General features: G+C 39.4%; 1 protein-coding gene and 1 long non-coding RNA gene across 10 annotated transcripts in view; one reads left to right on the top strand and one right to left on the bottom strand.

Moving 5' to 3' along the window:
- LOC107065093 (nucleolysin TIAR) overlaps positions 1-24,814 on the top strand; it is a 418,517-nt gene that overhangs the window by 58,272 nt on the left and 335,431 nt on the right. Inside the window, exon 2 of one of the 7 annotated variants that reach the window (XM_089174046.1) lies at positions 3,310-3,408. The exons of the other annotated variants lie outside the window; for them this stretch is intronic. The gene's annotated coding sequence lies outside the window, so the exon portion shown is untranslated. The remainder of the gene's footprint in view (positions 1-3,309; positions 3,409-24,814) is intronic. 7 annotated transcript variants of the gene reach the window in all.
- LOC149033625 (uncharacterized) lies at positions 7,480-24,700 on the bottom strand. 3 transcript variants are annotated; one of them, XR_016177072.1, is made up of 2 exons: positions 22,073-24,700; positions 7,480-10,066 (listed from the first exon to the last, which is right to left on the bottom strand). It is a non-coding gene; the product is annotated as an uncharacterized LOC149033625 (long non-coding RNA). The 3 variants fall into 3 exon arrangements; XR_016177076.1 differs by having other exon boundaries at positions 22,378-24,700; XR_016177080.1 differs by lacking the exon at positions 22,073-24,700 and adding an exon at positions 14,372-16,391.

Genomic DNA, 24,814 nt, shown 5'->3' with positions numbered 1-24,814 from the left:
ATTAAGGATCAACAATATCCCACTTGGCAAGATGGCTGATCGTCGACTTCCGCCATTGACTTTTGTTTTTCGTTTTTCACCTCGTTGTAAGCACAACGCGCTCTAACTCTCGTAAAGATTCTCAGGCTATTTCGATCTTCCATCGGGGCCAACCGAGAATCCGTTTTTTTTTCTATTTTTATTTTTTTTTCTTATTTTTATACTTTTCCCTTTTTCTCTCAATTCTACTCTCTGGTAGACTTTTGCGCTCGTTATAAAAAGTCTCACGAGAACCTAGTGCTTTTTCGAATATAATGGTTGAACGTAGATATAAAAAGTAAACGGTCTTCGATTGTTTAACATACAAAAAAAGAAAGGTTCAGTTTAATTTATTAGTATGAAGAATAGGAAAAGGAAGAATAAACATTAGGAACGTGCGTCCCTGTAATGTCCCTCGTATATATATTTTTTTTTCTATTTTTCCATTTCTCTTGTTTTCTTTCTTCTGCCAATTAGAATATCGAGACGATAAATGAATACGAAAGAAAGAGAGAGAGAGTTTTTGGCAGACGACTAAAAGATCATGTCGTCTCTACTACCCACTGGCTTTGTCGGCGTATGTATGATAAAGTTTTTGCTTAAAAAGTTCTCCTGCCCGTTTAAGATATTCCAGTCTGGTATGGCTAGGGTTGGGCTAAAGTACCATGGATAGGAGAAGCCGACCGGGCCACTCTCCTGATATCCCTTGGGATGAGACGTTACGTTTCGCCGTACAGCAGCCCTCATTCTTATCTCGTCCTTACCCTGCACACGCTCCGAAAAAGACTACCCGTGAATCGCTATTCTTTCGTCCATAACTATAATCTTTTTCAAAATTCTATTTCCATCTAGAGCGCGCACGCGCTCTCTCTCTCAAAAAGACGATTACTTATATTCTATAATATAGTTAAACCCTATATCATTCCATCATACTTATTTAAAATAAATTCGATTTATTTTGTGGTGGAGGGAGCTGACCGGAGGAATTTGTAAACGTCTGATCTGTAATGCAAGAAAATGTCTCACCGCGAAGGAGGACTACGTTACGACAAACATGGCACGATATCCTACACCCCCACTATTTGATATAATCTATATGTTTTGTCGTCGGGTAGCGTTACGGTCGTTTTGGTACACTAGGATCAGGATAAAGTGAGACAGAGTGAAGAGGGAAAGAGGGTAGAGCTAGTAGCCAGGAGTAGAGACCGGGAATTGTAATCGCGAAGGTGTACTTCGAGGTAGAACCTCCTCTTTGCCAAGCGGTAGCTCTCGTACGGCGACACCGTATCTCGAAGTTCAATGTTTGCTCAGCTTGATTCATACCCCATGGCCCACCCTTGCATTGCCGTTCTACTTCTCTTTCCTTCTCTCTTTCCCTCCCTTTCTCATCCTATGTGACCCTCTGCTGAATGTATCTGCCTACTTCTGTTCTTTCTGTCTCCTTCTTTCTCTTTCTCTCCCTCTTTTCGCGTGTCTATCCTATCGTCTCTTTTCCTCTCACCTCACTTCACTTCTTCCTAGTGTGCACACAAACGCGTTCTGCACACATAAATGTATTCGTATATATAAGTACGCAAAAATACGTGGACTATTTCATATACTAACGCACATGTGCGTACCTGTACGCTATCCAATACGCAAGATCGTGTGCTTCTGGGTTCCACGTTCCTATAAAGTTTACTCAAGGGACCCTTGTTGGATTGCCAAGTACAATATTCGCATAACGTTAAGTTCGAAATGGTTCCGTGTTGAACAAAAACGAGAGAGAAAGAGAGGGAGGGAGAGAGAAGCCTTAAATGCGGCCCTAGTAGCAGAGCGTCTCCCTCGAAAGCCAATTAAACCTCTTTCTCTTGGACCCTTTTGTTTTCGAACAAGGTATCCTGCATACGACGTAGGTATGAGTTGTCTATCTTCCTTCATTTCTACGATGATGTATCCATATGCCGTAAAGTGCTACTATATTTATATACTTTGGCGAGTTTGCTCGATGGTGAAAAAAAAAGAAAAAAAAGAAACGTGAAAAGATCACGGCATTGGAAAGCACGTTTAATGGGCGAATGATCTCTTTGACCGATGAAGAAGAAGAATTTGAGGTACAAACTAGAAACACTTTCAATGCGTTTAGGGGTTCTTGAAGAACGAGGGAGAAGAGAGAATAGATGACGTGTCATGAATGAACAAGTGGAGAGGGTTTGGAAAGTAGAGGGATGACGAAAGAGAAAGAGAGTGCACAAGAACGAGAGAACAAGTCGCGAGCTTAATTCAACAAAATTAAGGAACGCCAATTATAAGTTGACAATTTGTCGAGAAGTCAAGGCCAACACGGAGGGGGAGTGAATAAAGACAAAAGGACGTTTGCCTTCCGATCGTTTGTACTTTCTCTTTCTTATTCTATCCAAACGAACTCTCCCCCACAGTTTCTAACAATGAGATCGATTCGATCGTTTACCGCGTTTACACGGGCCCTTCTTTTCGAATCATCTTCCTTTGACTAATAATTATGAATTGCTTGACTTCTATTAAAAGTCCTTCGATCTCGATGAACGTTTTAATTATGCGATCAAAGAAGGGAACAACGCGTCTCCTTAATTATTCATTCTTTCAATTTCACGATGAAAATGAATTAATTAGCTCATTTTTTTTCTTCTTTTTTTTTATCCATTTTATCGATTCATTTTATTTCTTTTTTTTTTCTTATTTTTTATTATCACTACCATTTACTTACTATCTCCATCTCGATCGTTGCTCTGTTTCCAATGATTAGTGACACACGATAGATCTTTACCAGAAAAGATAGACAGCAAAGCGGTCCAGCATAAGAAGCTACGTTGTAGGTAATAAGAAAAATTTGAGGACAGGCCACGGTATCATTTGTCATTGTCAGCCTGACCTAGGAATGGTGCAGAACAGTGTACAGTCTCGCTCTCTTTCTATGCTTTTAACAATATTGTACATCACGTGGCCAACATCGTTCTTCTTCTTTCTCTTCTCTCCCTTTATTCCTTCCTCCACCATCCCTTTAACACCGAGTTCGCTCGCACTCTCAACTCGCTAGACAATGTGTCTTTATATACTAAAGTAAAGCACAGTCACCAATGACTCAAGTTTTATACAAGACCACAAATTCACTCTTAACACTTTTTGAGTTTTGTTTAAATTTTCAAATCCTTTGAATGAAATTTAAATTAAATATTTTAAGAATCGTTTCTATTTCTTGCGTAAAATATGATAATTGATCAAATAAACTAGGAAAATAGTCGTGTATTATATTTTTTTTTTTTTTCATTTCAGGTAAGATCGGCGATTCGTGGAAGATGATACGCGTCTACAAATACAATTCGTATCCGCACACAACACAACGCGTGGTGGAGTTGTCCATCCTAATTCGAAGTAAGTTTTATCGAAGATATATTACATTTATTCGAAGATACATATTACTTTTTTTTCTATCATGTTAGTTATTTCACGAATAAGTTTTTAAACAACGTTTATTTCAAGAAAAGTAGCTTAAAGTCTTTTTGAAAAAGAATAAAAAAAAAATACTTTTAGAGTTGCTAAAAGTACTTTATTATAATAATAAAACAGTTTAGAAATTTTCTACAACATACCTCTGGTCGAGCGGAAATAAAGAGTTAAACGAGAGATGCGTTTCTAACTTTGAAACTAGATGAAACTTTATTAGGATCTGACTGGATATTACAACTGTAATTTTAATCCAATTTACGAGGTATTACAGGAGAGTCGAGCGCGTAGAGTCTGTATCAAGTTCTCTATAATAACAAGTTATGAATATGATCTTCTTGGATCTTTTTGGACCATTGCGGCTTTTTGTTTTTTATAACTTTTACTAAAACTTCGATATGAGCTAGCTGAATATTCATGAACTCAGGCTTTATTACGCGAATAGCATTATCGTTCTTCTCTTGGGAGTGCAGCATAAGGACTTAAATCACACAGCCGTTTGTATATATTGCTTAACTTAGGTTTATAACGACGTTAATTATACTTCCCAATACGATTTGCATAATAGCTATATGCAACCGTATCTTTAGTCGACATCTTTTATCTACGCATAGAAAAAAAAGCACACACAAAAATAGAGAAAATGAAAATAAATGATACATACATAGCCACACTAAACAAAAGGAACTATTCGTTTGCGAACTCAACGAGATCGTTTGTCAAGCAAGTGTCGTATTTTTAAATTCCAAACATTATATTAGATTCGACGCTAGATCCATAAGCCGGATAAAGTTAAGCCCAGTTTAACTTCGAAATCCCTGTGGCTGATTGGATAATGTTGAAGTTAAATCAAGTTTATCTTTCCTCCCGAACTGTCTAGAATATAACCATATAACGAGAATATTTAGATAAAAGTTTGTTAGTAAAGAAGTAGTACTAATCCGTGCAATTTGGTTTCTACTTTCTCTGCCATATTAAAAATGCAATTGTTATATCTATGTAATTATGACACATACACGTGATATAATGGCTAAGAATAAAAGAACAATTTATCTTGTACAAATGTATAGATGGTTCTGACATTAATTGATTATCACGCTTACCTACGATTCAAGACGAAGTACAATAAATTGATCTACCTATTCGATTCTAGCTTGCATTGCCATTTCATTTGACAACGGCCAACAACCGATAATAGAGCGCAACCGCGTACGCCAGTGGATAAGGACGGTAAGGGTGAAAACCGACCTTGTGCACCTGCCCGCTCCCATGTTCGATTAGCGATGAATTATCCCCGACGAAGCTCCCCTATTCGTGATTCTACCTGTTGGTTCTAATCTCGGCTCTATCTAATTCGTTCTCATTAATACTCTGGAAAGGTGTTTCTCCTCTCCTCACCAAAATATACGAAAGAACTAGATAAATGTCCCTACGTGATCACTTTTTCTTTTTTTCCTAATACAAAATAAAACACAAAATTGTTTAACACTTATTTCTTGATTGAACGATATAGGACAAATCGACATACGAGCATTTAAAAATTAATTAGCATATAGAACTTGTTGAAATAAATTATTGATAAATTTGTTGCTTTTTATCATACTCTGTGAAATAAAAGTTACGTCGAGGAATGGAGGAAAAAAGATAATATTCGTCGTTGAAAAGGAAGACACCCAAATAGACAGATATAACACGGATATCAAGTTTCCGCTTTTGTAGTAATAGGCCCAACGTTATGACTACAGTTATGTCGTTTTATATATTATAATAAAAGCGATTGTGACCTGGCAGTATCATGTCCCTCGTACAAGAGTACAATGTCTTTATCTTTACGAGACCCTAATGTTTTTAATTTCATGACGGATTATCGTAAACGAAACGAGTGTTCCTCTTGCGACTACATTTTATCTCTTTTCTCTCGTTTTCTTTATATCCCATTTTTTTTTGTTTTCTGTTCTCTCTTCTCTTCCTTTTTAGGCAGTTTCGACATAGTGCTAGTCGATGGTTTTCAGCCTCACTTTGTTAACGGACGCGTGTAAAACTTGCCTCTCCGCCCACGAGTTAAATATTAACCGTTTCGTGATAAACGGTGTCGAACTCAAACCACCCCCTTCCCTCCCTCCACCTAGGTGACTTTTTTATGCCGAGCCCCCGAGGTCGACGTCATAGTCAACTCACCCCCTACCCCGTTCCACCTGCAATTTCGTAAGCGACAAATTGGCTGGTAGAGCGCGACATCGATCGTTGCTTCCCTTTTTTCGTTCGCGATGACAAAGCCGACAGTGTGCGCGAATTTTTAATTACAACGCCGCTCTTCGATTCGTTCCTACTACATTCTCTATTATCTCCTACGTAAATTTGAATATATCTACCCTTTTAAATCGCACAGCTATATAGATTTTGATCAATGTCATAAGAATATTTTCAGAAATATAATAATAATTAATTATCCCAAAATCGTTTATTATATCTTTCGAATAACTAGGAATCATATTTTAATCCTAACAATTCTATCAAAGATTTATTTATCTATCGATAATCGAATAACGGCTATTGTTTACATGATAATAAAATTTAATTGCAGTAAAAGTTAATACTAACTTTACCGTCGTTCTTTGATCGTTATCACTGGCGTTGCTTTAATACGTATGAACTCCAAAGTTTATAAGTTGTAGGTGAGGTTTAGAAAGTTGCAGCTGTTATGTACACAGGGATGGTACTGTATGGAACATAGGATAAGAGAGCTAGCCCAAGCAGAGGTATATTGTGCATAGAGCTACGAGAAAACAACACGTTTATTCGACGCTAGTACATTCATCGTTAGCATGGCTGTAGTTTAACGTTTAAATTACCTTGCACCCAGAGTTATTCACTGTAGTGGGGCATTACATAACGACGAATAAATAGCTTTACGTTTGTGTATATATATGTGTCGGAAGAGTGAGACAGAAAGAGAAAAAGAGAGAGAGAGAGAGAGGGATGGAGAAAGATACCTATATGAATATGGAGATAACGCATTGTCGGTCATGAATTTTTGTCGAAGGTTAAATTTTTACATACGCCCACGGAGATATACGCATCGAATAATTTATCCTGTGTTCATGGGAGAGAGAAAAAAGAAAGAAAACTTGATGCACAGCGTCTAGGTGGAATTAAACGTACCCGATGTTGGGGAATATATTTATACAAGGGCGCAAGGAAGCGTTGTCAACGGTGAATAAAGCAAAGAAATATTCAACGGAATATTTTCACGCAAGTACAACGTTTCGTTTACGTCTTAATTGCTCGCTACGAAATAATATAGTTTTTCTTAAAAAAAAAAAAAAATAAAGAACTTTTACAAAAGTACAGCCATAATCACGGGTGTTTTGTGTTTATTGACCGTAAAAATAAAGAAGAAAGCGAAGGTGAAAAAAAGAAAAATAAATATTTTTTGAAAAGAAAAGAGAAAGAGAATGAGAGAGAGGGGGGAAGGGGCATTCGAATTTCATGTACACTAAAATTTCTTTCCCTCGAACTATTTTCAAATGAATTCCTCGGTGGACTAGCACGAAGCACATTGAATCGTCCGCCGATGAATGCCGCACTTTTGCCGGTCGTTAGAGCGACAATTAGAGCGCGGTAATAGAATTCATTCAGAACGACAAAACTTGTACATAGAACGTACACATAGGTATATATATATATATATATATATATATGCACACGTGCAATACTTTTTTTTTATATATTTATATCATAAAAGGTCCAAGCCATCCCTCGCGTCATCATTGGCTATTCGTTTGCAAAACGTACTATCTGCTTCTCTCACACTCGCTCTCATTGTAAAAGCCGCTTAATAAAAAGCAAAAAAAAATAAAAAGAAAAAAAAACGTAAAAACGAACAAAAAAGGACGGAAAAATATAAGTAAAAAAATAAAATAAAATCAAATAGAAGAGCAGGAAAAGGAATAACAAGTTTCGAAGATCTGCGATACGCCAATTGAAATAAGTCTATTGAGTTGGTACCTGTAATTCATGCACCTTGAACCTTCCATCGGTTGGTAGGTAAGCTTCTTTTCCATCCCCTTACACATGACAGGGATCGCGGTGGTAAGCGGCCACGTTTCTGTGTGGCGTATTTCAAAAAGATAAGCACGACGCCCACGCTGTAGACGTCGCCGTCGTCATTCTACTTTTTCTACTTTTTCTGTTTTCCTTCTTTTTTTCTCCTCCTCCACCTTCCTTCCTCTTCCTCCACTGCTCTTTCTCCACCGTTCTCTTTATCCCTTCCTTCCTTTCACGGTCTCACTCTCTTCTACTTATTCACTTTCTCTTCTGGCTCCCTCTTTTTACCCTGGCAACCTCGTGCCGTGATGACGCTGAAAGGTCTTTTCCTGCGCGCTCAAAGGGAAGATCCCATGAAAGAATCATATCCAGATCGATTATAAAAATAAAGACGACATTAAATTGCAAATTGCTGGTTCTCCATTCGCCTGTGAAGTATTCAACGTGAATTTTTTCTTTAACGTAGTAAAAATAATCGAATGACGACAATATAAATATAAAGAATTTTTTAAATATTTTCTTCTTCTTTGAAGTTTTTCAATGATTCAATGAAAATCGTCTTGATATACTTACAATGTTTACACTGATAATACAACCGTACGATTTGTTATAATGAGAGAAATAAACGTGTTTAAAACATCTTGGAGAAAATTGGCAAGCATCCTGTTACTCAAAAAAAAAAAAAAAATAAAAAAAATGGAGGAAACCCACTCAACGAGATCGATCCTCGAACGTTTTACTTAGCAATAAACCATAGCCTTAATCTTTCAAGCAAAGAGAAAAAGTCTGAAGGTCGGTAGGAAAGGAAGAAGAGATCCCACGACGTATAACTTTCGCCCAAGGGCAAGATAAAGGAATAGCAAGAGGAGAAGAAGAGAAAGGGTGTAAAGAGATAGAGAAGGTCCACGTAGGAATAAGGGTACGACGTGCGCGGAGGGGTCGACTACCTCGTGAAATAACAATTCGGTTTCGATCGTCGAGGAGTCTGGAAATTTTCATCTCCGCCCCGAGGCACGAGACGTTGCCGGTGGGTGGTTGTCGAGAGAGCTCGAGAAGGGGTGCCGTACGTCCGTCGTAGAGAGGGGCTGATTCGACGGTCGGTGGTGGGTAAGGAGAGAACCGCTCACAGAGAGGGTGAGAAGGATGAAACCGAGCGAAATGGCGAGAGTGAGAGGAGACACAGAGGAATGGGTAAAGAGAGGTAGTTGTAGTAGAAGTAGTAGTAATAGTAGTAGTAGTAGTAGTAGTAGTAGTAGTAGTAGTAGTAGTAGTAGTAGTAGTAGTAGTAAAACGGAGAAAGAGAATGAGAGACAGAGATAGAAACAGAGAGAGAGAAAGAGAGAGAGAGAGAGAGTGAGAGTGAGATAGAGAGAGAGAGAGAGAGAGAGTGAGAGTGAGAGAGGGAGGGAGGAAACGGGGACGAGGGGTGGCGGCGAAGGGTTTAAAATAATAGTAGAACATAGCGTCTGAGTCGGTCGCGCGAGGAGGGCGAGGAGAGGACTCCGCCCCGCGAAATATGGCGAGCTTCGCCAGGACGTGATTGGGTGACGGGAGGACCCCGAAGCTTGCAAGCCAAGACATTGGTGCCCCCTTTTCGCACTACTATCCCCCTTTTAACCACCTTCTACCAGCCGGGGGGTACCCTCTTACTATTACCTTCTCTACCATTTTCTCTTTCCTCCTTCTCCCTTTCTATCTTTGTCCTGTTCTCTTTTCTTTCTTTCTTCCTTCCTTCCTTACACTTGCTCATTTTCTCTTCGTCTCTCGAGCTGGTTTCGGCTTCCTCATGAGTTCTCACTGTTCTCGCTGTTCGAACTCCAAGAGAGGACCCAGTAAAGTATCCTTGGCCATTGTATGGACGACGGTGCCAGCCGACGTTCGATATCCTTTACCAGCGTTCAGGATAGATGTATTTCCGTTTGATTCTGAACCTCTGAGTCGATTCTGATGATAACACGTGAACGCCAAGAGTTTCCTAAATCTCCTGAAATAAGAATAAAATAAACAGAATTTAATGTTTGCACCTCGTAATACGTTTTCTTATCTATTTTCTTGTTCTCTGCTTTTATTGCATATTCTTTTTCTTTCTCTTTCTCTTGCTGTTAGGAGAAATGGTAAAATGATAGAATTTTTGTATCCTACGTGACGCATTATAATGCACGAACTAGGCAAGAGAGAACACGTCCGACGAAATATTCTCCTACAGAATTCACCAGCCGAATCGAATAGACGCTCGCTCGATACGTCCTCCGTATGCGGAAATCGTACACTGCCAGATGAAATTCGCTTCGGAGTCCGAGGTGGTCAGCAGAACGAGCTTCCGGTCTCTAGACCCGATAATCTGGGGTGCGCGGTTGCACGCATGGAGTTGTCAATCAGGGCCGATGGTGTCCCACTGGAACATCCGTTGTCTGTCCGACTCGTCGACAGATATATACGAGTTCCGGACACCGTTCACGACATCCGCACTATTCATGGGATCCATCCGATCGTCTTCCTGTTCGTGGACAGTGCTACACGATCAGCGTCGATCTTCCTACTGCAACAAATGATCGTTTTTGATCGTTAAATCGTTTGGATCAATGAACTCAAAGCTTTAATTTCTTATAAAGGAAACTCATCTTATGTAACCTTTTGATCACAATTACAATCGAATTTTCTCTAATTTGTTAATCTTATATATATATACTTTTTTTAAGAATAAAACTATATTAACTTATATGATACAAAAATAGAGAAAATTAAACATTTTCGTCTAAATCAAGTTAAATAAAATGAAAATTGTATATTTTTAAAAGTACGTATTCAATGGTGAACTATACATGCAGAATAAAAATATAACGTTTAAATTAAAAATCTATTGAATCTAAAGTAGGTATACATTTTCACGGTAACTAGGTACACGACGGACGCAACTCAATTTCAAGTCTCAACATTGAAAAGGTATAATTACGTCTATTCGTTTAATTAATACGACGTTAAAGACATTGCGGGTGTGAAACGTTTATTTACCGGAGTATCGTAATGTATGGTCTTTGATGCCGTCTTTCGTAAACGCGGAAGCTTACATAGCTGTCGTTAACGCAGCTTTGTAACGTACCGTATCTAGCAGCTTAGTCGATGTTTACTGTATGTATTGCGCGAGTAATACGGATTCAGTGTAATTCCAACAAGCGCGGCCACCCACCGCCATTTGACTCGTTAAAATGATTTGCTTCGTATAAAAGATTTTGTTTCGTTGGAAGCTCGATTTACGAGGTAACCTTTCGCTTTCCAGATGCAACGAAATTAACAAGGATACAATGTAAAGAGAATGAAAAATACAAGAGTAACAGAGAAGTTCGATTTGAATGGGTATAACGAATAGGAGCTATCTCAACGAATTTTTTTTTTTTTTGGATTAGGGAAATCGACGAAGTACCGTTACTGTGGGCGAACGACCTCACAAAATCCCGAGTCTGTGGTCTGGAAAACGAGTTGTCGGCGGGAGCAAGTTCAAATTAGCGAGGGAGATTCCAAACGAGCTCGATGGTAATTGGAAGCAGCCGTTTTTGTCGTAGTGAGGCCGCGATAGGTGGGTGGTACGAACGAATATAGGTGGCCCGCCAAGGTGCCTGTTTTGAAGGTACTTGTTTGCGGAGGGTGCGGATAGATTAATCATCCGTTAAGCTTGGGCAAGACGTATACGCGTCGGTGGTCGTACCGGCTTAATTCACCATCGGTTTTCACCCCTTTATTCCCCACCTTCTCGCGACTCTCACAATCAACCAACCAACTAACCAACCAACCAACCAACCAACTAGTTATCCAGCCACCTTCCTACTTCAAAGTATTATTTCGAAACTCTACTATAGCGATGCATTACTTTCGCGAAGAGAAGACTACCATGAAACGTCTCTCGATTGTCTATCTCGAATCTTATCTTGGTTTTAATGAACGTTCTCCCTGTTGCGAAAGATAAATTACTTCGGAAATTAGGCGAGAATGACGCGTCGTAAAGTACGATACTCATTCGTATCCCTCTTGAAACTCTTCCATCCCTCTTGCTTGAAATTAGTCGAGATTTAGCTAGTCGTACAAACGTATCGACTTGTTTCGAGAGAAAATTATTCCTTTTCTTTTTTATTTTTCTATCATGAAAAAGCAATCGTAAGGGATATCTGCAACCATTCGTCGAACCATGACCTAACCTTACGAGGACAAGGAAGAAAGTCTGGTAGTAACGTGTTTAACGTGATTCCAAGCGCGCCCGCTCTTACTTTCATAGTCGGGAGTGGCGATTTACGTTGCACACCGCAACACCCACAGCTCACCCCCGTATCGACCTTGCGGTATAACCGTGAATACAGATTATATCATACGGTGGTGATCCATAAATACAGGGCTGCGCTGGTAGTTTGTACGGCATAGCATAGAAATTTAGGAGTTACCAGTTAACCCGAGATCTTATTGTTAGTTCTATTATAATATATTTAGTTAAATGAAGGAACAACGTTATCTCTATTCTCTCTATTCTACTAAGAATTATTCTTATATTTAAACATTTTATTCTATTTCGTTTTAGAGGTGACGTTATTTATATTTTCCAAAATGGGGAGAGCAGTTTTTCTTTTTATCAATGATTTCAATGAAAGTCAATATAATCTAAAAACGTATATAAATTTAAAACTTTCTCTAACGACTTACACAGGTACGTATATATAGATATATTGTATACCGACACAATTTCATATAGAAAAGAGGGAAAAGGTTGAATGGATGAATTCCATTTCGAAAATGCAAAGGTAATAAAACTTTCGGATGCATCAGAAAGATTAGAGATTAGAGATTACGAAAAAGGTGCTGCTGGCTTTTTGAGACGAGAAAGCAACAACAATCATATCGATGAAGGGTAAAAGAAGTCGATAAGAGGATGACAAGGTAGGAATGAAGAAATGGAAGGAACTTTGCAGAGCGTAGCTCTTGTAAAGAGATAAAGACGAAAGAACGAAGAAGAAGAAGAAGAAGTAAAAGAGAGTGAGAGAAGAAATTTCATATCGTCATCCTTTGCAGCTTTCGAGTAACGTCGTCGACGAGCCAAGCAACAGAACGCACCTGTGCGCCGTCACTTGGTGTTTTCTCCCTCTCCCAAACCCCCTTTTCATCTCTCCCACTCTCTCTCTCTCTCTCTCTCTGTCTTTTTTTCTTTTTCCATCCAACTCTCCCTCTGAGTGGCTCGGAAAAAACTGTCACCCGGGAAATTTAGGGTGCTTTCAAAAAGGCGACGCTATTGCATAATGAGATATCCACCCTCCCACTTACGCCTCCCACGAATGGTTCTCTCAAGAGGCGCGATATTTCCGTCAAGATATACGATGCGTTTTTAACGACCAACTTAAAGTACTTCCAACATGAACACTGTGGCATAGTATTATATTATTTCTTACGTATGCTTTTTCTTTATCTTTTTATCATATTACCAAATCGGTAATGTTTCTTTTTCTTTGTTCTTTTTTTTTTTTTTTTTTTTTGAGAAAAGGGATAGATTTTTCCCGAAACATACACCTAGTGACAGAAGAGATATTCTTGTATTAACGCGCATGTGCATTTAGACAGGATGTACAGCAGCCTGTACAGAGAAAAGCAGAGAATTCGCCGGTCAATTCGTCGGTCGGTCTTCGAGGCCGAGTACATTCATGTCAACAGAAAAATCGATGCGGCAAAAATCAAGCCGTGGTGTTAATTCTGGTTACACCGATTCCGACCGATCGTTAGCCAGCCCTCGCCACACCACTGGCTAGCCCTCTCCCCTGGCGTCCCTTTGTACCCTCTCTAGCTAGCTAGTCTCGTTCCCACCCTCAGATGGGCTTTCAAAGCACACTACACGGAGAAGATGGACGAGGGTAATATCGACAGGTACTGTCCATTGAAAATCGCTCGTTTGCTCTTATGGAGAGAATGGAAAAGCGCCACTAGCGGGGGATTATAATTGACCTATAGCATATACTGGCCTGGTGAAAGAGTCACGGAATACGTGGTGAATCCGAGAAAAAGAGAAAAAAAATAAAAAAAATAAAAAAGAAAGAAAGAAAATAAAAAAAAAAGATAGATAAATAGAGATAGAGAGAAATAAAAGTAGAGATAAAACGAATATCGAACGAAGACAAAAAGGATTACAATACTAAAAAGTGAACGGATATAAGCATTAACGATTTGTGGTTGCACAAGCATTAATTCGTAATTCCAATCGAAAACGCGTAATCATGATCGGGTTCTACGTAACACCGGTAGGGCTAGGTATCATTCCTCTCCAACGTGGGCCGCTTCGTTAATGCTTTAAACGTATAAACGATTTAATTACATGAACTGACCTAAATAAAAGCTAGCAAGTACGTTACAGTCGTATTGTCCGAACAATAAATAGAACCCTAATTTGGGTAACGCGTTAACGATAAGCGGATTCAAAATCGATCGTTACCTCGATTGTAGTAGTATATTCTAGGATCGTGAATCGCTTCCCCCCCCCCATTCTTCTTCTTTCTATTCTTCTTTTTATTCTTCCGTCGACACGTTCGACGCATCGTTCATCCCTTATATCCAAGGTTGTCCCCTCTTTGCATACGACGTACGTGGAGCTGCGGTAAAAGGTGCGGCTACTTTTCACGCGGCGGAATGTTAAAGCTAACTGAAGCGTCGGACCCCATGAATAACAAATGCACAATCTCTAGCCTCTAGTGCTACCTTTTTTCGTCCCTTCCCTTAGTGTACTTCGACCGCCTTCCAAGGAACTTTTCCTAACCCCCATACCCATCCCTCCTACTCGCTACAAGGCGAACCTGCGAAAACTTTTAACTGGATACATTACCTGCTTGACTACCACCGTCTTTTCTTACTTCCTTCCCATCCCCCATATAGTCTCGTCCTTCTCTTCCTTTTTTTCTCTTTCTATCCTTCCATCTCGTTGTCCCTCTTCCCCTCCCATAGAAGGATAATTTTTTTTTAATGCGAGAGAAGCTTTTAACCTCGCTACCTGGGCTATCCAATGCAGCCACCGTTATTAGAGATTTCATGGAAGGACCGAAGGAGAACATGAATAATCGCCATGCAATAGCCGGTGGTAGTCGTTACGGCCATTGTTCGCTCGGCACGCTACCTCTCGATTTTCCTAAAGTCCAACACAGCCCTGATATTTTGGCCCCAACGATCCCGATGAAATCCTACGGGAAAAATTATCCTTGTAACGAGATTCGCGCATGATCGTAGGGGAAACTTTTATCGGGGATCGTGTACGAGCATGTACCTACCTATGTATAGGATAAAGAAGTAAAAAGGGGTGAATTTTTTTACGGGACAAAACGTCCCAATTTTTTATTCCTCGGAATTATTTATTCGTAGCTCATTATCGGCAAATTAACGAGTTGAAACAATTTATTGCTACTGGTAGTCTTTAAAAAAGAAAAGAAAAAATCCCTAATGCTTTTTTATTAGTTCCTTCCTTTACTAATACCTATCCTTTTCTCATTGAGATTTAAGCAAGTTTCTCCAGATCCATTTGACTACTATAGAAGAGAATTCTAAACGAATGAATGAAATTATTCTTCCGCGGAAGAAGTTAAATTGCTTTGCAAGAGTTCGCTACGCTGCAACAGATAGGCGTAGGAGAAGTGGTGTTCCATTTGCATTTAATCCATGATCGTATCCTCCGGTTTATAATCTCGTAGAGTAGAGAATCGTTGAAATGTACGGCATTGTAGGGAGAAAAACGTTCGAACATCCTCCTACGATACGATCCGTAGTCTCGCGAAACATTCAGATGGAATTGATCGTTTGGGAAAAGAATAGGAGATACAACAGGCAACGAATCGTCGACTTAACGAGAACTCTTATCATCGATACTCGATGAGAGAATAGAATAAATGATTAATGTAAAATACGTGGTATAGTCGTTCTTGAAATGAAGCGGGATCGTGTTAACGATCCAGACTTCACGCACGCTTTCTAGAAAGTCGATTTTTAAGAGCTAACTCACTTGCCACCGCACCACCTTGTAATCTCCTAATCCGTTCTCCTTTATCCGAGAAGAGGCGAAAGGTTAATGGACAGCTTTAATCAGTGGGAAACCTATTACCGCGTTCGAGGAAAATGTATTTATGACGACAAAGAGGATCTCCGTTAGGGCGCGGTGCTCGTGGCGCAAGCAAAGAGGCGAGAGATTATATTTTTATTTACCAAGGCAAATGAATCTTCCTGATTATGAGTTTCTCGGTCCTAGCCCTCTCTTTCTCTTTTTCTTTTTTTTCTATTTCTTCCATCTCTTCTCTTCTCTTTTCTTTTCTTTTCTCTTTCTTATCCTTGGCCACCGAGGTCGGAGGTTTCGTTTCTATCTAACATAAGAACTCAGGCAAATATTGGTTTTGTCTAGTGGCACGACGATTTGCATAATTAAATCTCGAGAACCACTTGAGAACGAGCAAGACGAGCGAGCTTACGGGAGCTTCGTGATGAGGACAAGCCACCTGGATGCGAAAAATAGGAATAATTAAAACTCGGCCAGCTTATTTACCGGAATCTCCCGAAGGATGCAACGAACACAGCAGAGAGAAGATAGAATGAGCCTGCTTCTCTCTACTCTTCTGCAACGAAGAGATTTATGAAGGGTCGCGCATTACCCGTACATTGGGACTCTTCCGCAACCCAAGGACATGCGGGCTCTTCTAGAAACGTATACTGAAAAGGATGCTTGCCTACCTTCCCAACTGCGTCATAAATGCGAAACATCCTTTCCGCAAACAGATTAATCCGAGTGACGTAATTTTCATAAAATTGGATGTGTTCTACACGTGTCTACCACCTTGCTAGGTAGAGCCAAAATCCATGATAATGTTATCCTCCTTTGTTCGTCTCACAGCTTACGCTCGAGTTGCGAAATTATTAAAAAAATGTTTTTTTTTTTATTTTACTCCAACCAACAACGAATGTTCATGATATTGTCGAGGTCTTAACTAGACCAACCAAAGTTATACTTTGTCGTTATTATAATAGCTTTCTCTTCGTTTGCAAGTAATCGTAAAAACAAAAATAGCGTTAATTAAATGGGAGAAAATAAAACTTTATATTACGAGTCCGGGGGTCATTAATGGTCTCGTGGATTTTAGAATTTTTCCCTATCATTGTCGCACCGTAAAGTCAAACGTATTCCAGGACTCATCGTTGCTCGAAAGGTTATAGCTATTCTTTCTATTTTTTTTTTCTTTTTTTCTTCTTTAACCGAACAAATATATCTATATTTTTTCCAGGAAATTACTAGCATCCAAAGTTAAAATATCGATTACGAAAGTTCCGTTGGTCATCGCGTACAGGGTGCCAGCGAATACACTCATGTTTTGACCGGTTGTCATGGTTCGATCATATGTGTGGTCAGTCGAAACGACCGTCGCGGACGACGGAAAATACGTAGGCTTTTTTCCAGGTCATTTCATGCCATTACCGTAAATGCCGCATTAATGTTGCAAACTGATCGAAGATAGAACAGCCAGCGGCCGTCTCGCGTCCTGTGGCGACGCATACTCATTGTTTCTCCTCCATGTTCCATTAAATATTTTTATTTTTTTCATTCTCTTTAACGTTTGCACCGTGTTCTTTGTTACTATCGCTATCCTTGTCTCGATATTCTCAAAATAGTCCTGCGAGTGCAATAAAAATGCATGCTCGGGTAGGTATATTCAACTTATCTCTTTATTGTATTATCGTGTAATCATGTTTTTTTTCTCTCTCTCTCTCTCTCTCTCTCTTTCTTTCTATGTATGCGCTTAATTCCTTTTGGAGTAGTATGCACGTTAAATTTTCACACTCACTCATTTTGTGTACCGTAGGTGGGCGAGTATGTGTATATATGTGCTTCGCAGTGGTGAATATATTTTAAACACGTTTACCCATTGTACTCGCTTGTATATTTGCTGACATTATTCTCCTTCGTAACTCAGCCGTGTTTGCCCTCCCCTTCTCTCTCTCTCTCTCTCTCTCTTTCTCTTTCTCTCTCTCCCATTCTCTGTTTCTCTCTATCTCTATCTTACTCTCTCTTTTTCACTGTGGCTCTTAGTCGTGCAGCGTAGAATTTATTGCCCACTGCCTACCTGGCTGGTAGGCACATAAGAACCGCGAAGTGCCGTGTAATTAGCATCGTAGAAATCTCAACGCTTTACGCCATCTACAGATCTTAATTACGCTCGCACGTACCACCAAAGAGGCTTAATTTTTCTACTAATTATGCGAAGACGTTTCCTTCGTCGGTACATCTTTTCTATTCATTGTCTCGAAGACAGTTTCCGTTTAAAACGATTTATTTTTAACAAGCAAAATCATCTCGGAATGTTTTCGAGGTAAGGAAGGAAAAGTAAAATATTTCGAGAAATAAAAAGAATAAAACATTACAAAAAAATATAAGTTCTTTTAAGGAAATATCAGTGATTCAACAAATAATAACTAGTGACATATATTTTTGGTCATAAAATTGCCCTTGCAAGGCTTGTACCCTACGTATCGGAATTCATCTCTCCCTAGCCCTTATTTTCAGTGGTTGGGGTTGCTGGTGATAGATATTACGAATGAAGCTGAAAGAGAGAGGAACACAGAAAGGAAGAAACAGAGAGAGAGAGAGAGAGAGAGAGAAAAGGAAAAATAAAGATAAAGGGAAAGCGAACGGTAATTGTTACATCGCATGTCTGATCGCGAAAACTGGGAGATAGGGCGAATTTAAGGGAAGTAAATCGTTCAGAGATTGATTTATTGCTTTCGAGGTGCACGCAATACGCACTTGACTCGATTTCAAGCATTGTTCGAGGATATATTAAAAAGAGATTTGATGTACTCTTATTCTCATATTTCCAAGATCGTCATTAGAATTTTCTTTTTGGGAAATAAAAAGCTTAAATGGATGTGAATAAATGGAAAAATAATTTAGACACAAAGTAGATCGATAAGAATTCAATTTCAGGGATTTGATAACAATGATAAAAGTATATCGAACTCGTTGATAGCATAATTATTTATCGGTTGATACTGATGATAATCTTTTATACTAACGGATTTCCTTTCGTTTCAACTATACACGTATACGAACTGTATACTTTAAGCATGTATTTATATACATAAGGGAATGGATTTGGTAGTTTAGTCGAATATATAAGATAAGGGAAAAAGAAAGAGAAAGAAATAAATAGAAGACTATTATATTACGTAGTTATATACTTGGGATTACTGCTGTTAGATATATACATCACTCCTACCCATAGTTAACGATAATTGGAAACATCCCTAGCGTTTCGCCACATCGATTCCAACCTTCATGATTGAAGGAAATGGGTGCGAGGGAATAGGAATTAAGTGTGAAAATTATCCTTGAACTGATCCGACATTTATTATCCTGTCATTTTCTTCGTTCTTTCTTTAGCATAAAAATTTTTGTTCACTTTTTTTTTATAAAAATATACTCTTGGTTTATGGAATGTTGTCTTTCGTGCCTGTAAGTTTTCAAGATGAAAGCAAAATATTGGTACATTTTGTGATCTGTCGCGAATAAAATAACGCGAGAAAGAAACATTATGTTGTACTCTATGTTTTTCATACATATGTACACATACAAAATCCAATAATACTTTGTTCATTTTTTCATTCAAATTAAAATAATCGTTAGGATTACGAGTCTCCTGGCAAGTAATTTCAAAATAACCTTTTTTCTTTTTTATGCCCCACGACATGACCTACTTGAAGAAATTTATTTAAACTAGAACTTTTCTATCTATTCTGTATAATCTCTTGCGCAAAGAAGAGAGAGAAAGAAAATGGGAAAAGAAATAAAGAAGGACATGCTGCTCCTCCTAGATTTTTCCGTTCCTGCCACGTCTTAAAGACATTCGTGGGAACATTTAATGTATCCCAAGAGTAAAGCTGAACTTGGAAAGGCGGAGGATGGATTCCGCGGGGGAACAGTATGAATAGATTAAACTCGAGTAGAAATGGTGCCTCTGGGGATGGCCGGGCTTAAACAGTTTTAATCTATGCCTAGCAAGCTCACGTGGAAACAAATCGTAGCCTTATCACCACCTGTGAAACAGATAACAACTTTTCTCTCGCACCAGCTCACCCTCTTTCCTCGCTTTCTCTCACTCTATTTCTCTTTCTCTTTCCGTCTTTCTCTCGTCCGATTTTCTCTTTTGCTCCCATATGTTTTCTCTTTCTCTCTTGCCTTGTTTCACTTTATCTGTCTCTCGTTTCCCAATTCTCTCTTTCTCTTCCTATATATATATATATATGTGAAAATATATATATATATATTATATATATATATATATGCATGCATGCGTATGTGTATGTATTTATATATCTATCTCTTTCTGTTTCCTTCTCCATCTCCCTCTCCGCACATGAACTCGAAACGAACGAGCGTACGGCCCACCCAACGGATGCGCCGATTAAACTTTCGAAAACTGTTTGCATGAATAGCCAAACGTTTCGCCGCACATGTGCCAACGGTGAGTGCTGACAATTAACACGCTGGAAACAGAGAAAGCAACCACCTCTTCTCTCCTCTTCTTTTCCAACCCACCTTTCCCTAGCTCACTCCTCCTACACCTCTACTACCTCCTTCCCTTTTCGTCTCTCTTCCTCTATGGCATCTACGGGCAAGCTCTTCCTTTCGTACCACGTTGCACCCTTTACATCGGAAAGTAATGTTTATTCATGCATACGAGTCGCTTCCGCTGTAATTCCTTCTGCCCTCCGTGTTAACGTAATAATTAACTTCGCCGTTTCGTGATCGAATTTGCCGTTCGCGCTTCTTGCATAACATTAACATTCATTTTAGAATAGAAACAACAAATGACTTCCTTTGCAATCGTCGGCTCGTTTATTACATCAAAAAGTATATATATTTTAACGTAAATATGTAAAAAGACGTTTCGCGTGGTCGTTCAAAATCATTACCGATCACGTGGGATCGAAGTATTTCATGTGGCACCATAAACCATTTCGCAGTTATTTTCCCGAGTGGATCATAAAATATTATAGGCGGTGCGCCTTAATAAAAGATTTCATTCTCTCTTTCTTTCTTTCGGACGTAGGCAGAAATTGTTTCCCGCAGGATGTGATTTTTTTTCTCTCTCTTCTTCTTTCATTCCTTCTTACTGTTTCTCTTTCATTCCCTGACGTCAAAGCTTGACTGGACAAGGAAACATCGACGAAAGTGGTCTAGGGAATTCGTAGAAAGCTTCTTCTTCTTCTTCTTTTTGTACTTTCTCCTACTCTTGCCCTTTGTTTCGGTAAAAGTCTCGAAAGAAAAAGATTTGATAAGGAGGAACGCGTGCGGACAATACTTTTCCGCATCGCGGCTTTTTCTCGGCGCCAATCTGCTACTACCAAAAGGGGAATCAGTGGGGAAAATGAATTAACCGTTAGCTACAAATCACGGTACATGGAATTCTACGAATGAAAACCTTTTGCTTTTCTTTCTTTCTCTCTTTCTATCTTCCTTTATTCGGGTTTGTAGACGTGGCTCTTATCCCAGTCTAGAAAGGAAGAACTGATTGTGAGGTGGTGAGTGAAAAAAAAAAAAGAGAAAAAAAAAGAAGGAAAGAAAGACTCGGCACGAACGAAAAGATGCGAAAGAAATAATAGAAAAGAAGCTGATAGTAGTTGCGTGGAAGAAAAGAAGGGCGGTGGAGCATTCTTTGCTTCCCAAATCGCGCAAATGGTCTAGAGTCGGAAACATTGAACAATTTCTTTTGACGTAACTCAAACTTCACCGGCGAATTAGGAAGTATTCCTTTATTCGATGAACTCGTGAAAAATCTTGAATCCTTTTTAAAACGTAGTAGCATGAAAGTAGTTTTTCCCTTATTTATCTTCTTTCTTTCTTTTTTTTTTTTTTCGTTAAGGAAAATTTTCGACAAAAACTTTATCAAAGACTAATATTTATTAACTTTTCAATAATCAAACTGTAAATCTCGGATGTGAAACAAGAAATTATCAGGAAGGATATAAAATGTGATACCTCGAGAAAACGGATTAGCGGAATGAACGTGGAGTCTGAAAGGAGAAATTCATTAACCTGCAACGATAAATATCACTTGGACAGGATATTCTGGAGCGAACGGTGCCTCGGCGAAACAATGGTTATAGTTAGTACATTTATGTAAAGTTTCCAAAGGTGGGCAGGTAGATAGGTAGGAAGAGTAAGGGGGTACACTACCACCGGTAGCAGGCCCGGTGAGAGGGTGGCTTTCGCGGTAGTACGTTCGCGAACCACGACGATGGATGAAGGGAGAAAGGTAGAATGGGTACTATTGTGTTTCCATCGTGCTATTATAAAGCTCCATGGAGGTGTATCCCACTGCTACCTACCATTTCTTCCTATTCTCGTCGTATTATTAGAACGACGAGGAAGCTGCTTCTTCTATGCGTAACATTTTACGCTCGTTTTCGAAATAAACGTGTGTTAAATGACACGAAAGTATACATATATATATATAAACTAAAACTAGGAAATAAAAAAGTGATCGATGAAAATTACCCCAATCGAAATAAAATACGTAGCATCATTTTCTATGAAGAATAATTGGGCCGATCTTGAGACGATGAATCAAAGTAACGATAGTCGGAAGTTCTTCAAAGTATCGGTATGAGAAGAGGAAGAAGCCGCCGAGTCGGTCAGCATGATGGTGTCAAGTTTCCAAATTTCCGGCCGTTAGGAGACATATAAGAAGAAGAGAAGGATGAGGAAACGGTAGAAAGAGAAGGCGTAGTAAAAGCAAACAGGGATGATTCGAGGGTGGGGAAGAAGTTTCTGTTTAACTCGAGGTTCCAACCCTCTCTTACTTTTAACATCACCCTCTGCTTCCAGGTTCTCTCTTCTTACATAGCCCGGCTGGCTTTCGAGCTGCTACCATCCTTGTCATCTTTCTCTCTCTCTCTCTCTCTCTTTCTCTGTCCGTCTATCTGGTTCTCTATCTCGATTTAGTTTCCCTTCGTCTTACACTTCTATATCGTACCTCCTACACCAGGGTGTTAACGGTCCATTTCTACTTGGACCTACAGAAAATTAGTGGAAACTCCCTCGGGACAGGCGGCAGCTTGGTTGAGATTCCCCTTTGCACGCCAAACCGTCTTCCTCACGGCGACTAAAGTCTAAAGAAAGAAAGAGAGAGAGAGAGAGAGAGCAAGAACATAAATAAGGATATAGATAAGAATTTAGTTAGATACTCGACTTTTATCATGACTGAACGAGAAAAATTGATCGGTCGATCGAGAAAAGAAAAATAGAGGCAAGGATAGAGAATAAACGAGAGAGAGAGAGAGAGAGAGAGAGAGAGAGAGAGAGAGATCGTAAGTCGACGATGCGTATAATCTTTAGCGTGAATAATATGTATTATCCGGTAGGTAGAGCGTTCATTGAAAATTTCGATCGCGTGACGTCTGAGGATTCATTTACGCGGTTTCAAGAGAGCAATTTCTGTGCGATATGGGGCGATACGTAGGTAGGATGAGCTCGTTGCCAGCTAAAGAGAGAGAGAGAGAGAGAGAGAGAGAGAAAGAGAGACAGAGATTACTCCATGCATCGTTGGGTACGCGCGTGCGCGTGCTCTTTCCAGTAAAAGAGAAAGAAGAGGAAGAGGAAACGCTCCGTATGTGTGCGCGCGCGCGCGTGCGCGTTCTAAAATTCGTTGAGAAACTTTGAAATTCGTCTGTTTCCACAAATGGAAAACTTCGTGTCGGAAGGTTGTTGTTAACTCAGCGAAAACTATCTTGCAAAGTGAAAAAGTTAGCTTTCCGAAAGTTTTTGATTGTAAGCTTGGCTGGCCGTAGAATTGTGCCGGCGCGATAAGTCACTTGTTCCGTAATCACGTAGGTACTTAAGCGCGTACACGTGTTGTCGGCCCAATCTAGAATCGATGCTGCAACGTTTTAATTAATCGTTACGACGATAATCTAGGCCCTAAGAGCATAGAAGATCCTGAGGGAAAAAAAAGAAAGAAAAAAAAAATCGATATTTTCAAAGTGGTTTCGTTTAATCCGGTGGTTAAGCAACATCAAACGTAAAAATCGCTAAAGAAGCAAAAGATAAGCGGAAAAATTCGAAGAAAAAGTTAAAAGTAATATAATATTCAAACGGGGCGCGTTCGTTCCTTCTTGACATCGTCAGACCTCTCCACGAAGTGGTGATATGAGAACTAAAGCGAGGTCTTCGTATCTCGTTTGAAATAAACTGCAGTTTCCTCTCTTTCCCCTTAACGTAATCCAAGCGCTCATGCCACCAAAACTTCCCTCGCACGAAATAGAGGGGTTGAAAACCGATGAAAAAATAATAAAAAAGAAAGGAGAGGGACGAAAGGGGATTGAAGGTGAACAACGAACACGATGTCAAGCTATGTCTAGTGGAACACCGTTGGAGAGACTAAACTCTCACTACTCTTTTGATTTTCTCCTCATCTCACCCTTCCTGCCTCTATCTTCCTCTCACCCCCTCTTCCTCTGTCTCTCTCATCTACTCTTACGGTGGCATTCGTTGTGCTTTGCTCTTTACTAGACTCCTGTGCTACGTCTCCAAGTTACCTCTGGCACTTTTCTAGCTATGGCAACTTAGGAAAGATGGAATGAGAAAAATAGAGAGAAATAGAGAAAGAGAAAGAGAAAGAGAAAAGGGAGGTTGGATTAAGTGACGCAAAGTTTCTTTAGAGAGCTCAGTCAGTAGAAATACTCCTAAGCGAAAATTCGTTCGGCTTCTTCGAAAGCAGTCGAGTTTGCCCGGTTTAGTTATCTAAATCGGAATCTGGAAATCAATGTCGCGTCAGAGCAAGCTTAGTACGATACAGCGAACCCCGACGGGCACACAAGTTGATTTGAAAGAAGAAAAGAGGTACAGAGAGAGAGAGAGAGAACAGAGTGTCGCTATATTCGATTCGTAAAAGTTGAAATCGAAACGCATCTCGTTTCTCTCGTCGAGTGACTGAACGCGAGTGTACGGGAAATGAAAGCTGAGTACCGTCTACGATAATCTTACCCTTACTTTCTCTCTCTCTCTCTCTCTCTCTCTTTTTCTCTCTCTATTTCTTGTTTTCCTTTTTTTCGGTTTATTCGGTTTTGATAATCAAGCTTAAATTTCTTCGTTAATTAGCGGAATACGGTTCGATGAAGCGTTGAGGTAATAACCAAAGTTCTTCTAACATAAATATAGAAACGGAAGAAAAAGAAAGAAATAAAAATAGAGAAAAAAAGAGAAAAGTCGTTGCTCGTTTCAAGATATCCGTGATACGAA

Source organism: Polistes dominula, unplaced genomic scaffold, assembly GCF_049000335.1.
Source record: "Polistes dominula isolate Pdom_NZ unplaced genomic scaffold, Pdom_raw_medaka contig_28, whole genome shotgun sequence".
Taxonomy (NCBI): domain Eukaryota; kingdom Metazoa; phylum Arthropoda; class Insecta; order Hymenoptera; family Vespidae; genus Polistes; species Polistes dominula.
This window is presented reverse-complemented; position numbering and strand designations above follow the sequence as displayed.